The sequence below is a fragment of the Nicotiana sylvestris genome, chromosome 5, assembly GCF_000393655.2.
Source record: "Nicotiana sylvestris chromosome 5, ASM39365v2, whole genome shotgun sequence".
NCBI lineage: Eukaryota > Viridiplantae > Streptophyta > Magnoliopsida > Solanales > Solanaceae > Nicotiana > Nicotiana sylvestris.
This window is the reverse complement of record NC_091061.1, coordinates 22,101,064-22,117,217: the sequence shown is the minus strand read 5'-3', so window position 1 is coordinate 22,117,217 and position 16,154 is coordinate 22,101,064. Positions and strand designations below refer to the sequence as shown.

General features: G+C 38.9%; 1 pseudogene; it reads left to right on the top strand.

The window, feature by feature from the left end:
- The window catches only part of LOC104220052 (epoxide hydrolase 2-like), a 35,006-nt pseudogene extending 20,547 nt beyond the window's left edge, over positions 1 to 14,459 (top strand).
- Positions 14,460 to 16,154: the final 1,695 nt, after the last annotated feature.

Here is a 16,154-nt window from a genome sequence, read left to right as displayed (position 1 = left end):
TATTTACTTTCACACTTATCTGACAGAACTATGCACGGTCTGATTCATGCGGGGACATGATACGTAGGCAATTTCTATAGGATTCGACCACCACTAAAAAAAAAAGGGGAAATAAAGAAGGATAGAATAAAAGAAGCTTAAAAGAAGGGGCACAATTATGAGAAGCCGGAATGACGCACACAACCGAAGAAAATGCATGATAGAAAATGGTTAATTGCCTAGGTGCATTGCATCCCAACGTGTAATTACATATGTGTTAAACTCTAAGAACTAACAAGTTTGTTGTTTTTCAGAGAATTCAAGCAGTTAGTTTATTTTGAGGATAGTGGCACATTATCATTACCAAACAAGATCAAAGGGACCAATACTAGAAATCATGTCTTTCCCGGATTTCGACACTAGTGTTGAGGTAGAGGAGTTGGACGTCAATAAAATGAAAGAGGAGATGCTCAAGCTTAAGCAACAGATGGCCGAAATGTACCAAGCCTGGTCCAAAGGGCAATCACCGCTGTATTACCCAGCCAACCCGTCTTTTACCCCACCATTAGCTCAGTCTCAGGATCATCCCGCCACCGATCCAGGTTTTCCCATTTATCAACACTACCATGGCACTACTTCTCATATGCCGCAAGCTCCACCACCAAAATCAATTCCATACCCTCCTCCGCCAGTCACCTTTGTCTTTGTGGCATCTCCACCAGCAGCACTCCATAGATCCCCGAGTGAACCTGTGTTCCAAGCTTAGGACAACCAGTATTATCCCCCGGAGCCCACCTTCAAAGCTCCTGAAACCTACCCCTATGATCCACGTTCTGATCTCCCGAGAGAAGCTGAGAGACCAGCCAAAAATCCCATACATGAGGAGATATTCAGAAAAATGAAAAGCATAGAACAATCCTTCAAGGGTATGAGAGGGCTAGGAGGTCAGGTAAGCGTGGCTTACAAAGACCTGTGTTTATTCCCAAATGTACAACTACCGGCAGGGTTCAAAATGCCCAAATTCGACTTGTACAACGGACAGGTGATCCGGTGGCTCATTTGAGAGGTTTTTGCAGTAAGATGAGGGGAGCCGGAGGAAAGGATGAATTGCTAATGGCTTACTTCAGTCAGAGTTTGAGCAGAGCAGCATTGGAGTGGTACACCCACCAAGATCACGGAAGATGGTACACATGGGATGATCTGGCACAAGCATTCACTTGTCACTTTCAGTATAATCTTGAGATCATTCCAGACCGACTATCTTTGACTAAACTAGAGAAGAAGCACACTGAAAGCTTTAGAGAATATGGTTTCCGGTGGAGGGAGCAAGCAGCAAGGGTAGATCCCCCAATGAAAGAGAGCGAGATGGTTGATTACTTTTTGCAAGCTTTGGAGCCAACTTACTTTGGTCATTTGGTGTCTGCAATTGGCAAGTCTTTTAATGAGGTTGTAAAAATGGGAGGCATGGTCGAGGAGGGGCTTAAGTCCAACAAAATCATGAGTTATTCAGCGATCAAGGCAAACACTCAGGCCATTCAAAGCGGCACTGGGGTGTACTTGGGAAGAAGAAGAAAGAAGATGTCACGACTGTTGAGTCCGGAGCCTGGTTCGGATTTAAAGGCCCATCACCCTACTATAGCCAATCACGACCCTACCACCAAAATTACCCCCACACTCCATATAGCCCTCCACAACACTATTACCTACCGCCAGATCCCCATTTTTCCGTCCATCATGCACAAACCTATACCCAAACTCCAGCACACGCACAATGGCATGCGTCGGCTCCACAAAATCCATACCTAGCTCCACAAAACACGTATCCACCCCCAAGTGCCTACAGAAATCCCCCCGGGATGGGTTTCCGACCAAACCAAGCCTTCAAGAATGAGAGGTTACAGAAACAAAAAACTTTTACTCCACTGGGGGAGTCATATACCAGTCTTTTCCACAGGTTGAGGCAGTTGGGCATGCTGAATCCAATTGAGCCTAAAATGCCAAATCCCCCTCCTAGAAATCTTGACCACTCGGTGAGTTGTGAGTATTGTTCAGGGGCCCCTGGGCATGATACAGAGAAGTGTTAGAAACTAAAAACAGTTGTGCAAGAGCTTATTGATACTTAACGGATCGAGGTTCAGGCCCCAGAAGCACCGAATATCAATCAGAATCCACTGTCATCTCACCATGAGACACATATGATTGAGTTGATGCACAAAGAGGGGGAGCCCAGGAAGCCCTTACAGACGGTAATGATGATCCGTTCCAGCAAAACCAGCTCGAAGGAAAAGGTAACCAGTGGGAAATCAGTGGTCCAGTTGAAAGAGGTAGACGATAAGCCCGATGTGGTAGCTGAGAGAGGTTCGTCAAGCATTGTTGCAGTGAAACCAGAGAAAGCTAAAGTGGTAGTACCAGGGGTTGCAAGTAAACCTGTTTTGGTCGTGAAGGGTGCTCGCATAGAGCCTGTTATTATAAAACTAGTAACTCAACTTCCAGTGATCAACAGCAAGGTTGTTCCTTGAAATTATGAACAAGTAACAGTGATTTACAAAGGGAAAGAAATCAAAGAAGAAGTTTGTGAAGCACAAGGTTTGACTCTCTCGGGAAGGTGTTTTACTCCCGAGGAGTTAAGAAGAGCTAAAGATAATCCAACGCCGGTAAAGAAAGCTGTAACTAGAGAAGAGGCAGAGGAATTTTTGAGAAAAATAAAAGTGCACGACTATTATGTTGTAAAACAGTTGAGGAAAACGCCCGCTCAGATCTCATTGCTCTCATTGCTAATCCATTCAGATGAGCACCGTCAATCGCTGATGAAAATCCTGAATGAGGCCCATGTCCCCGACAAGATCTCAGTAAACCATCTGGAAAAGATAGCCAACAAGATTTTTGAAGTAAACATAGTCACTTTTTCCAATGATGAATTGCCCGTAGAGGGTACTGAGCACAACAAAGCCCTTTACCTAACAGTAAAATACGAGGATTCCGTGGTTACCCGGGTATTGGTTGACAATGGTTCAAGTGCGAACATTTGTCCTCTCTCCACTCTAAGCAAGCTGAAAGTAGAAGATGAGAGGATCCATAAGAATAGTATCTGTGTTCGAGGATTTGACGACGGAGGCAAAGACTCAGTCGGGGACATAATGTTGGAACTGACTATAGGTCCAGTAGAATTCACAATGGAATTCCAAGTGCTGGATATAGTTGTTTCCTACAATTTGCTATTAGGACGATCATGGATCCATGCCGCTAAAGCAATACCATCAACACTCCATCAGATGGTCAAGTTTGAATGGGATAGACAGGAAATAGTTGTGCACGGCGAAGATAATTTGTGCGCTCACAGCAACACCATTATGCCATTCATTGAAGTGGAAGATGATAAGGGACCATGGGTCTACCAAGTTTTTGACGCAATATCAGTCGAGAAAGTTCCAGAGAGGAAGTGTATCCCAAATCCGAAGATAACCGCCACATCAGTCATGGTAGCGTATGAAATGTTGATGAATGGTTTTGTACCAGAAAAGGGTTTGGGATCAGCTCTGCAAGGCATCATACAGCCCCTGTCTCTTCCCGAAAACTTGGGAACATTTGGTCTAGGATTCAAGCCCACAGTCGCAGACATAAAAAGAGCCAGGAAATTGAAACAGAGGGCCTGGGTCCTTCCAAAGCCGGTCCCACGACTTTCTAGATCATTTGTCAAGTCTGCTACGAGGAGTCGCCCAGTGACCACAATTCCAAGTTCTGTGATGATCCGGACAAGGAGTTAATTGAAAGATTTGAGAAGTTGTTCGACAGTGTGAACATGGTGGAAATTGGAAAAGGTTCTAGCAACACAGAAGTGCAATTTGTTGGGCCAACAACAAAGCTTAATAATTGGAAGGCTACTCCTCTCCCTACTCGGAAGGAGTCTTGTTCTTTTTACGCTAGTTCTATGACATGGTATGCATAAGGAATCCTCAGCCCAGTCTTAAAAATCAATCTGATTCCGAAATATTAGTTCAAGAAGTAGATTTTGATTACAAATCAGAGTATGATGATGAGGATGAAGCTTTCGAAGAGATTAGTAAGGAGTTAATTCACTTCGAAGAAAAATTCAAACCCAACCTGAATGACACAGAAGCCATCAATTTAGGGGACACAGACAATGTCCGAGAGACTAAAATAAGTGTTCACCTCGAGCCAAAAATCCGGGAGGAGATAATCAAAACACTCATCGAGTACAAAGATGTTTTTTGCGTGGTCATATGATGACATGCCAGATTTAAGCACTGATTTAGTGGTCCACAGATTGCCCACTGATCCAGCATTCCCTCCCGTCAAGCAAAAGTTGAGGAAATTCAAAACTGATATGAGTGTGAAGATTAAAGAAGAAGTTACCAAGCAGTTGGATGCAAGGGTTATTCGCGTCACTCGGTATCCTGTTTGGTTGACTAATATCATGCCTGTGCCGAAGAAGGATGGCAAGATTAGAGTATGCATCGATTACCGCAATCTCAACAAAGCAAGTCCGAAGGATAACTTCCCACTACCCAATATTCACATTTTGATTGACAGTTGTGCCAAGCACGAGATTGGATCTTTTGTGGATTGCTATGTCGGGTATCATCAGATTCTAATGGACAAAGAAGATGCGGAAAAGACAACTTTCGTCACACCATGGGGAACTTATTGCTACCGGGTAATGCCATTTGGGTTGAAGAATGCTGGGGCAACTTATATGAGAGCAATGACTACTGTGTTTCATGATATGATACACAAGGAGATTGAGGTATATGTAGATGATGTGATCATAAAATCAAAGCATCAGGCCGACCACGTCGAGGATTTGAAGAAACTCTTCCAGAGGCTTCGCAGGTACAACCTCAGGCTTAACCCTGCCAAGTGTGCATTTGGTGTTCCATCGGGAAAACTATTGGGATTCATAGTCAGTCGGCGAGGCATCGAGTTGGACCCATCAAAGATCAAAGCCATGCAATAATTTCCACCTCCGAGGAACAAGACTAAAGTGATGAGTCTGTTAGGAAGGTTGAACTATATCAGCAAATTTATTGCTCAGCTCACGACAACTTGTGAGCCTATTTTTAAGTTGCTAAAGAAGGACGTTGCGATCAAGTGGACTGATGAGTGTCAAGAAGCATTCAATGAGATAAAGGGATACTCGTCTAACTTGCCTGTGCTGGTACCACCAGAATTAGGGAGACCTTTGATTCTTTACTTGACTATCCTGGAAAATTCATTTGGCTGTGTACTGGGGCAGCATGACGTCACCAGCAGGAAAGAACAGGCCATCTACTATCTTAGCAAGAAGTTCACGACTTATGAGGTTAAGTACACTCACCTGGAAAGGACATGTTGCGCCCTAACTTGGGTGGCACAGAAATTGAAATATTATTTGTCATCCTACACTACTTACCTCATTTCACGCTTGGATCCATTGAAGTATATCTTTCAAAAGCGAATACCGACAGGAAGACTTGCGAAGTGGCAGATTTTGCTCACAGAGTTTGACATAATCTATGTGACTCGGACTACGATGAAATCCCAAGCATTGCCGATCATTTGGCCAAGAATCCGGTTGATGATGAGTACGAGCCATTGAAAACTTACTTTCCCGATGAAGAGGTGATGCATATCGATGAACTGGAGCAAATTAAAAAACTAGGCTGGAAACTTTTCTTTGATGGGGCTGCTAACATGAAAGGAGTGGGGATAAGAGCCGTGCTTATTTCTGAAACAGGGCATCACTATCCTATTACAGCTCAACTTCGTTTCTATTGTACCAACAATATGGCTGAATACGAAGCATGCATTTTGGGTTTAAGGTTAGCTGCAGACATGGATGTCCAGGAAGTCTTGGTCTTGGGAGACTCGGATCTTCTGGTACACCAAATTCAAGGAAAATGGGAAACACGAGATTTGAAGCTCATACCGTACCGACAATGTTTACATGATCTTTGTCAACGGTTTCGATCAGTGGAGTTCAGGCATATTCCGAGCGTCCATAATGAGGTAGCCGATGCTTTGGCTACCCTGGCATCAATGTTGCACCATCCGGACAAAGCTTATGTCGATCTTCTACATATTCAAATCCGAGATCAACATGCTTACTGTAACATGATTGGAGAAGAACTTGATGGCGAACCATGGTTCCACGATATCAAGGAGTACATCAGAAGGGGGATATATCCAGTGCAAGCCACGGGGGATCAAAAGAGAACAATTCGACGGTTGGCAAATGGATTCTTCTTAAGTGGAGGAGTTTTGTATAAGAGAACACCAGACCTTGGATTATTAAGATGCATAGATGCTAGACAAGCTACGACTGTCATCTTCGAAGTACATTCGGGAGTTTGCGGACCACATATGAGCGGGTATGTACTGGCAAAGAAAGTTCTCCAAGCAGGTTATTATTGGCTCACCATGGAGCGAGATTGTATCAGTTTTGTTCGCAAATGTCGTCAATGCCAGATACACGAAGATTTGATTCATTCTCTACCATCGGAATTGCACACGATGTCGGCACCATGGCCCTTCATTGCTTGGGGCATGGATATCATTGGACCAATTGAGCCAGCAACATCCAACGGGCATAGATTCATTCTGGTAGCCATTGATTATTTCACCAAGTGGGTTGAGGCCAAAACTTTCAAATCGGTGACCAAGAAAGCAGTGGTCGATTTTGTTCACTCAAATATCATCTCAATTCGGAATCCCAAAGGTGATCATCATGGATAATGGTTCTAATCTTAATAGTAAATTGATGGAAGAGGTATGCCAACAGTTTAAGATTACACATCGCAATTCTACCTCATATCGTCCCAAGGCAAATGGAGCAGTTGAGGCAGCCAACAAAAACATAAAGAAGATACTTCGGAAAATGGTAGAAAGTTCCAAGCAATGGTATGAAAAATTACCATTTGCGTTGCTGGGTTATCGCACTACTGTCCGTACTTCAGTAGGTGCAACTTCTTATTTGTTGGTATATGGAACTAAAGCAGTGATACCTGCGGAAGTTGAAATCCCGTCCCTTCGGATTGTCGCTGAGGCTAAAATTGATGATAATGAGTGGGTCAAAACCCGTTTGGAGCAGTTGAATTTGATTGATGAAAAAAGATTAGTAGCAGTGTGTCATGGCCAGTTATATCAAAAGAGAATGGCAAGAGCATACAACAAAAAGGTACGTCCCCAGAAGTTTGAAGTGGGCCAACAGGTGCTGAAACGTATCCTTCCACACCAGGATGAAGCGAAAGGCAAGTTCGCCCCAAATTGGCAAGGGCCATTCGTTATGACCAGAGTATTGTCCAATGGTGCTTTATGTTTAACAGATATCGAAGGAAAATGCATAGACATGGCTATCAATTCTGATGCAGTAAAAAGATACTATGTATGATTTCTTTGTTATAATTGTTGATTGTTTGTATTTGACATTATTTCGAAGATTGGAATGACGAAGGCAATTTGTTCTGCTATCTAAACACTTCACCCTTTGTTCCCCCTTTAGAGCCTTATTTACATCTTTCATACCCCTCTTTTGGAATCAATAACGAAAAAGAGAGAAAAAGAAAGAAAAGAAAAAGAGAAAAGAAAAGAAGTAAAAAGTATAACAACAAGGAAATTCACGTGTGAACTACGTTTGACCTGATTTCTGTTAAGGATACGTAGGTAGCTTCTGGGCTCGGTCATAGTAAAATGAAATATCAAAAGATCCCCAAGCAAGAAACTGGGGCAGAAGTTGTACTTGTAATAAGAACTGTGATTCCAAGAGTTGTAATTTTAAACCCGTGTCAAAATGGTTTTGAGCCTTTGATACCCTTTCTTTATAACCCCATCCAAAAGCCCACATTACGGTCCAAAGAAAGACCTTCAGATCAGTCTTCGAAAGATGCCAAGTCGAGCAATGTAAAGAGAATTCATATCAGGGGCAACACTCCAGTTTAAGTAAGAAAAATCAAAAAAAAAAATGAGAGAGTCTTACTGGTGAAAACTCTCATGGGCACCATGAGGCGACAAAAGCTGAGAGAAAATAAAAATGAGAGTCTTATTGGTGAAAACCTTCGTAGGCACCATGAGGCGATGAAAGCTGAGAGAAAACAAATGAGTGAGGTTTGTCGGTGAAAACCCTTCAGGGCACTACAAGTCGAACAAGGTCCGTAAGTTGGCGAAAAGTAAAATTGGGTTGTGGAAATCTTGGAGAACAAAGTAAAATAATTGGAAAGGAGATTGTTTAAATAGACTGGGCTGATTAATCCAAATGCATACCATGATCATTGGTGCCGGTGATTCCGCTCAGATTGTTTAGCGCGAGTGGTTACTAATTATGTCTCACAACAAATGGTAGTGGCGCACTGCTAAATTAATAAAAAGCACTAGTCTAGTTGAGTGAATTAAAAATAAAAAGGAAACTGACAGTGGTCAGCTTGATACCCTTTTAGAGCTGGAAAGTAAGAGAACATGGGAGACATTTTCAGAAGCTAAAAGAATACATTTTTAAAGAAAAGAGAAGCTGGAAAGGGCTGGTTGATGAGGTATATAATGGGGGACAGACCTCAGAGAAAAGGGAGACTAAATTCATATACACAGAGAGGCAGTTGGGATCTGTGGTTCCATTGATTTCGATTTTTAAATTTCAACTTGTTAAGGCATCTATGGTTCATCAAGTGTGATAAAGGGCTTGAATCTGTTTCTCGTTGAAAAAGTCTGGGCAAATTTTGCATTTTATTCACTGTCTCCTTGATTTTGAGTCAATTTCATCGAAGATTATTGAATCTGGTTTGCTGTTCGATCAAAACTGATTTCTGGGCTGCTGTATATCATTTTTTGAGTTTGAAATTGGGTCACTTGTTGCTGCTGAATTCTACTTTACTGATGTTACTGGTGAAATCCTCACCCATCTGTTTCATCTTTACTTCCAGGTACATGTTTTTTTAGAATATCTCACACAAGGTTTTGGTATTGAAATGAAATGAAAGCTGGAGTTCCAAATGAGTCTTCTGCACATTCAAATCTATTAGTTTAGTTTCTGTTTTGTTTTTTTTAGTTAATTGACATGTCGTATGCTTAATATGGGAGCTATTAGTCAGCTTGCCTCTTTGAAGTCAGTATAGCCCTATAGTAATTTTACTTGCCTCTGAAACTCTTATGGTTATAGCTGGTTTTGAACTGCTGAGAAAGGAAACTTGATAGAATGTTGACCATTAACTAAGTTTTTTGTGTTTAAGCCATGTTAGCTAAGTGTATGGTAGTATGGGACTATCAAGGAACTACAGTAGGATACTTCGTCAAACATCTTTAATTCCAGCTGAGATAAGTGTTTTTGTTTGTCTGTAATCTTGTATGAGAACAGCTATTGTGATAACCATAAGTTAGAGGTAAATTGATAAGGTCCATTATGTTTAAAGTATTGGGATATTCGGAGAGGTTCAATTGTGTATTCATGGTAGATGCAGTGTGAATTTGCCTATCAAATCAATTTGTAGACTATTTCTCCTTCTTGATAATAAATTGCCTATTTTAGTTTAAGAGTGTAATTAGTCTGTTTCTTATAACAAAGTGATGTCAATATTATTACAAGGTATAGATTTGGTAGTTGTAAATAGTTTTCACAAGTTTGGACAACAATTGGCTTGATTTTATTCGTCTAAAACCAAATCGTCATAAGCAAATTAACAGAATGGTTAGGACTTAGACTAGAAATGAATGTGTAGAAGTTATGTGGAAGGCGGTTTTGGTTCATGTGATGAGCTCGTCTGGATTGAAGTAATGATTGCTTAATTGTGAAAATTTCGGTGCATTGTATATGATTAAAATTGTGATGTTGATAAATAGGCAAATGCCAAATGTGTACATAGTACGAACAGATTTTATGAGTACTGATTTCGGCATTTTAAGAGAGGATATACAAAGTTGAGTTTGAACTAGGTGGAGTGATGGTTGATCAAGCTTTAGGCACATAATTAAATCAAGGGTACTGTTTTCGGGGTGTGGTAGGGATATTTAATTTCAAATTAGTTTTCATTACGCATCTCCCTAATTCTTTTAGTTGAATAATTTTGAGGCGTCCCATTCACACATTTGAATCATATAACCTATGGTCATCACTTGATGAATCTTAATTCTTTGGAAATTGAGGCGCGCCGTTTAGCAAATTCCCATGTCCCTCGTAAAGTTAAAAATACGTAGTTGCTTTAGGCGCGTTATTTCAACAATTTACCTTCCTAAATTCGGGTGCGTATTTATGTGACCTAAATCCAAATCCTAACAATGTTATATAAAATGTGTTGCGGACTGCGAGTGCGCATTTATGTGACGCGGTTCAAAACGCTTTTTTATGTGACGTTGAATTTTTTTAAAATTAAATAAAAGCGGTTAAAAAGTTAAAATTGAACCATAGGTTAAAACATGTATAAAAATCAGATAATACGCAAATTACAATAGTTGAGCGACTATGCTAGAACCACGGAACTCGGGAATGCCTAACACCTTCTCCCGGGTTAACAGAATTGCTTACCCAGATTTCTGGTTCGCGGACTGTAATACAAGGTCTAGCTTTTCCTCGATTCGGGATTCAACCGGTGACTTGGGACACCATAAAATTCTCCCAAGTGGCGACTCTGAATCTTTTAATAATATGATCCCGTTTCGATTGTCCTTTAATTGGAAAAACTCCTTATATACCCTTCCGGGGGTATAGGTAAAAAGGAGGTGTGACAGGGTGCACATCGCTTTTACCCCGTAGCCGAAACTATTTACATCCGACGACCTAAAAGCATGTAAAATTTATATTTTTTTATACATAACATACAAATAAAGGCAGATGTAGCATAATACCGACGGGTTCAATTGAACCCATAACTTTTGATGCGGAACATAAATTTATGTGTAAAATTTACTAAAATTGCAATAACGAGTAGATATGAACCCATTATTTTAGAAATGTAATGAGTTCAATACTAAGAATCTTAAATTCTAAACCCATTAAGTTTAAATCCTAGATCCTCCTTTGCATATATATATATATATATATATATATATATATATATATATATATATATAGTATATTTTTCGGCTATTATTTTGAGAGCGACTATACAGTGTCATTTTTTCCAATTTTTATATCAGAAGGCTAAGATAAAAGTTTGAAGTATTATGTATAAAAAGACTTGATATTTTCAATTTTGTTTAATATTTGAATTTTATTTTCATGAAATAAGATGATTTTTTTGTAGTAGTTCTCTTTCAGCTCTACAAAATTTAGAATTTTTATGAGAAATGACTAAGTTAATTTGAATTACGGTGGCTTTGTTGTATCACGAAGGAAATTATGTGCATTTTGTCGAACAGTATATGGGCAATATCTTTTTAAAGAAAAGTTGTTCTCACTCTAACAGTCTTTCTCCTTCTTTTTTTTTTTTTTTTTGGTAACAGGTGCACCCATTAATGACCATACAAAATTCAGTATGTTTCACCTTGTGGGTGATGTCATAGCACTTATTGAAGCCATAGCTCCTAATGAAGATAAGGTGTTTGTTGTGGGTCATGACTTGGGTCCCTTAATTGCTTGGCATTTATCCCTTTTTAGGCCAGACAAAGTTAAGGCTTTGGTTAATTTGAGTATCCATTATTTTCCAAGGAACCCACGCATGCATATTGTTGATGGAATGATCGAGGGCTATATATGGTGATGATCATTATGTCTGGAGATTTCAGGTTCTCCCCCTATCGAATACTTGCATCAGAAATTTGACTTTTTTGGTATGAAGTATGAGCTACTAATTAGGGAAAAAAAGAAAAAGACTTCATATACAAAATAAATCAGTCGTGATAAAGGGCAGCACAGTATATTAAACTCTCCCTATGTACGGGGTTTTAGGGATGGGCCAAACCACGATGAGTCTATTGAGGGGGCGAATTATTGTCCAAATTATGATGCATGTAAACTCATAGTTTCTCCGCCAAACTATATATTTTATGTACGTATTTTTTAGAATTGATCTAATATTATCTGTTAGTCTCATGCTTCGAAAAGATTGAATGGTGTACTTGATTGAATGCTAAGTTATTTACCCAGAGGAATAGTGATTGATTTCCACTTAATATTTTCTTTATTTTCCTTTCTTTAGTAGTGCACTGATATTCTAGAAATTCTAGATCCGCCTCAACACTCTTAATTTAAATTTCTATAAGAAGTTGTTTCCACAACTCGAACTCGTTACCTTCTGATCGCACGACAATAACTCTTACTAATGCAACAATGCTCTCCATCTCATTTGTGAAGGAAGTACTTTTTAAATTTGATAAAATAAGGTTGTTCTATATGCACAAAGAATAACAGTGGGAGTTTCGTTGTGATTAAATTAGAAAGTTTATCTATAATCTTACCTGCAGATACCAGGAGAAATTGAAGCTGAATTTTCTCCAATTGGTGCTAAGTCTGTTCTTAAGAAATTTCTCAGATTCTGCGACTCTGCGCCATTTTATTTTCCTAAAGGCAAAGGCGTTGAGGCTATCCCTGATGCTCCAATTGAGCTTTCGTCTTGGCTGACGGAGGAAGATTTGAATTACTATACCAACAAGTTTGAGCAGACTGGCTTCACTGGTGGAGTTAACTACTATCGCGCTTTTCCCATGTAAGCCTTCCTCGCCTTTATGATATCATAAATTCAATTGCATTTGTTTTCCTCGCTTTAATTACTTGTATGCTTCTATACTTCACATTTGTTTCAACTAGTTGGGATTAACGTTTAAATTGTTGTTTTTACATATGCATTAGGTCTGATCTTTGTCAAGAGACTTTTGTTCTGGTTACAGACTTGTATGTATAAGTATGATATTTAGAGAACTTCTACACCTTTAGAAATCCCCAATTTCGCTCAATAGACAAACTACTTACTGTTGTGGGATAACACTGAATTTGTTGGTGTTGTTGAGTGAAACAATATGTGTGTTCGTTCAAAGATAAGTATGAGGTTTAGGGAACTTTTACCTTTAAAATGTCTCTAATTTGCCTTAAAAGACATTCTTATTATTGGAATGAAGCAGGTTTGACTAAAGGTGGAATCAATATAGCGGATGTGTATGGCCGAACCCAACTAATTTGAAATCGAGGTGTAATCAATTGATTGATATAAACTATCATGTTTTCTAGAAAGTCAAGAAAGTTGTGAAATTCATGAGACTGTTCTATTAGTTGCTTACAGATTGTTTTGATCAAAATTTTCTTACATGGAAGCTAGTAGGTCTCAGTCCTTTGTCAATTACTTGGACTTCGTTTCCTCCACATTAGTCAAGAAGGAAGTGCACCAATAACCACTTTTAAGACTGCTATTGAAAATATATTTAGAATTTACAATATATTTAAAGATTAGCCAATTCATGAAAATTTCAGGACTAAGTATCCAGAATTTTTATTTCCTGAATTTTGAGATGCTAATTTGGAACTCGGGACTTCGTGGGCGTTTGGACATAAGAATTGTAAAATTACAAAAAAGTGAAAGAAAATTCAAATGAAAATGGTATTTGAAAATTAGAGTTGTGTTTGGACATGAATATAATTTTGGGCTGTTTTTGAAGTTTTGTGAGTGATCTGAGTGAAAATTTTGGATTTTTTTTTTTTTGGAGTTTTTCAAATTTTCTAAAAATTCCAAAATGCATCTTCAAGTGAAATCGAAAATTTTATGAACAAACGTTGATTTCGAAAAAAAAAAAATGAAATTTTTTCGAAAAAAAGGCAAAAATTTCTTATGTCAAACGGGCTCTGTAGTTTTTGAGCTATTAATTTGAATTCAGACTAAGTGTCCTCGATTTCTGAACTGTTAATTTAAAATGTAGGACATAAGATTCAAATTTTTGGATACAATTTTCGAACTTTAGGACACGGTGTCATGAAGTTTGAGCTTTGATGTTTAAACTTCAGGACGTTGTGTCTGAAGTTTGAGCGAATTGACTAATTTTTAAATACATTGTAAACTATGAATATATCTTAAACGACATGCTTAAAAGGCCACCTGATATCAGTTCCACAAGATTTGTGGTATATATTTGGAAAGTTTGAAATTGAAATGGCACAATTTACATCCTAAAGTTCTCTGTCCTATGATGAAATGCAGAAACTGGGAACGCACAACACCCTGGACAGGAGCTAAAGTTAAAGTTCCGGCCAAGTTTATCGTCGGAGAATTAGACTTGGTTTATCATATACCAGGTGCTAAAGAGTACATACACAATGGTAAATTGAAGAAAGATGTTCCATTGTTGGAGGAAGTGGTGGTTTTAAAAGGTGCAGCTCACTTTGTTAACCAAGAAAGACCAAATGAGATAAGCAAGCATATATATGACTTCATTCAGAAGTTTTAAACTTACTTCTATCCCTTTGTATTTTCTGTTGTAATAAAACTCTTCAACGTATTGAGAGGAACATTATGACACTTGTACTTCAGACAAGTGACATTATGACACTTTTAAGTGGAAAATACAGGAGGAATAATTTAGCCTTGAGAGGGAAAAGGCAAAGTAATTTGAAATTCAATGTCTTGTTTATTTTTTTCTATTAGCAGATAAAATATTAAAGAAAGACTAATAAGGATACAAGATAAATGATCATGCTCAGTTATGTCTTATAAAAAGAACTAAGCGTTCGTTGCAATTATAATCCGGTTTATAAGTCGGAAGTCGAATCCCATAGGAAATTAACCTACTAATTATAACCACTAATTTCGCACGAATTCAAGTACTTAACCTTCAGAAATATTAAATAACGATTTGAATGTTTACTAACTACGAGTAAAGTAATTAAAATGCAGTAATCTATAACTAAAGAGGAAATGTTGTGGACAAGATTTGAAAAAGTCTAGGGTTATGATTTCCTCAATTGTCGGAATCTCCCTACCACGCTTCCTATAAATTCGCTTAAGTATTCTCTACTGATCGTGAGTACTTTGGGTGTCGTAGCTCTCTCTCGAGTAACTACCACAATTTATTAGACGTATTCTCTCAAACTACGCTACCTGGCACTAATTCACCGCTCACTATGACCGCACCAAGGTTTCGTTATCTTTAATCCTGCCTTAAAACCCACCGTATTGATCTCTGAGATACATTAAGAGTGGTGTTGTTCAACAATTACCTAAATGTGTACTCTCTCAAGCAATATACATACTAAATAGGCACAGTTAATTGAGAGCTCTTCAATCAACCACAATGAAAATATAGTTGAACAAGTAGAAAAAAATCAAAGGCAAATATATATTAAACGTAGTAGAAAATCATCCTCCAATCAATTTCAACAAACCCTATTAGAAAGTTTAGCTACTCATAACTATATTAACGATCATCATGATGTTTAAATACATTAAACTACAAAGTATAGAGAAGTAAGAAGGGAAAACTCGTTTGCTTCTTGCTCCACCGTGTTCTCTAGACGTTTTCTTCTCCAAAATAGTGTCCAACCCTTTTCCAACTCATTTGGGAAGTATTTATATGTTAGGGTCGAAATTCCCCAGTCCAAATCTGGGTTGGATTTTATTGTCCCCTGATTTGTATTTACCGTGCTATAGACCTCGCGAAGCCTGGTCTACAGAGCGGTCAAGCTGGCTATAGGTCTCGCAAAGCCTGGTCTATAGCGCGGTCCACCTGGATATAGACCTCGCGAAGCCTGGTTTATGGCACAGTCAACCTGGCTATAGACCTCACGAAGCCTGATCTGTAGCACGCTTTAGTTACTAGATGCATTTGTGCTCTTTTCTTGCATTTTTGTCCTCTTTTTGTGCAACTCTCATTCAACAATTCCTTCTGATGTTGCTACATATAAAACAACACAATTTAGGTGAAATGTCGTACAATTAATCACGAAACCAATAAAATATAGGGCGAGTGATGTACTAAAAGTATAGCATTTTAGCCTAACATCTTCACCCCACACTTAAAGATTGCTCTTCCTCGAGTTAACCACCAATTCACACTAACCTTGAGCACTTTATTTTCTTTTAGTATATCCGAAGCACATCATACCTACGACTATGGTTAATAGAAACAATTAAACTCTAGCATACGCCTTCAACACACACTTCCCTTTACTTTATGCCATACTTCAAATATTTTTTCATGCCCCAAACTCGGGGGAGCGTTACCGGCACTCAACCGAGTGAACCCTGTCAAGAAAGCCTGTTGAATACTTTCTACCC